Raw genomic sequence first — 1,185 nt, 5'->3', positions numbered from 1 at the left:
AAAAAAATTTAAAAAAGCTTAAAAATTTTACCTACGAACATTTTTCGTCTATAATTATCAACGAAATCATATTTAGTTAGTAATATTAAGAAGAAAATAAAAATAAATTTAAAAAAATTAAAAAAATTATCTATGCAAATTATTTGTTGGTAATTAACAACAAACTCATATTTAGTCAGTGATATTAAGAAAAAAATAAAAAATAAAATTTTAAAATAAATTTCCTATGAAAATGTTTTGTAAGTAATTTCCAACAAACTCAAATTTAATTCATAATATTAAGAAAAAATAAAAGATAAAATTTTAAAATAAATAACCTAAGAAAATGTTTCATCGATAATTATGAATGAACTCTCATTTAGTAGGTAATATTAAAAAGAAAATAGAAAATAAAATTTTAAAATAAATTATCTATGAAAATGTTTTGTAGATAATTACTAACAAATTCGTATTTAGTCAGTAATATTAAAAAAATAAAAAAATAACATTTTAAAATAAATTTTCTATGAATATGTTTTGTGGGTAATTACAAATAAACTCGTATTTGCTCAGTAATATTAAAAAAAAATAAAAAATAAATTTTAAATAAATTACCTACAAAAATGTTTCATGGTTAATTTCCAACAAACTCGTATTTGGTTGATAATATTAAAAAAATAAAAAATAAAATTTTAAGAAGATTGCATAAAATTTTAAGAAGATTGCACAAATCTAGACTATGAATTCACCTATGTAGTTCATCATAAACACGTGATTACATAGTAGACTAATAAAACAAATATGGTATTGATCTTAAGATTGCATAAATATGGGTTAGAACCTATGCATTTGAATCCATATGCTGGATCTCTAATTTCTCTTCACCATTATTTTAACTTTTAATAGCTAATCCAACAACTGTTTTTACTGGACATTTCTGCTTTAAATCACTGTATAAACCGCTAACCACAAATAGCTAATATTTAATAGTTAACAACTAGTAAAACAGCTGATAGCTACTAAAATAGCTAACAGTTACGAGAACAATTAATATTCCCTAATAGGGCCTAATCATAATAATAAAACTCTTGGTGGGAAGGAAGGTGGGTGAAAGATAGTTATAAATTAAACCTGCAAAGAAGCCCCCTCTTTAATTCACCGTCAAGTTCACGATTGATTGCATTGGATTCATATTACATTGAAAAG

The sequence above is a fragment of the Hevea brasiliensis genome, chromosome 6 (genome assembly GCF_030052815.1).
Source record: "Hevea brasiliensis isolate MT/VB/25A 57/8 chromosome 6, ASM3005281v1, whole genome shotgun sequence".
Classification (NCBI taxonomy): Eukaryota; Viridiplantae; Streptophyta; class Magnoliopsida; order Malpighiales; family Euphorbiaceae; genus Hevea; species Hevea brasiliensis.
Note: the sequence above shows the minus strand (reverse complement) of the source record.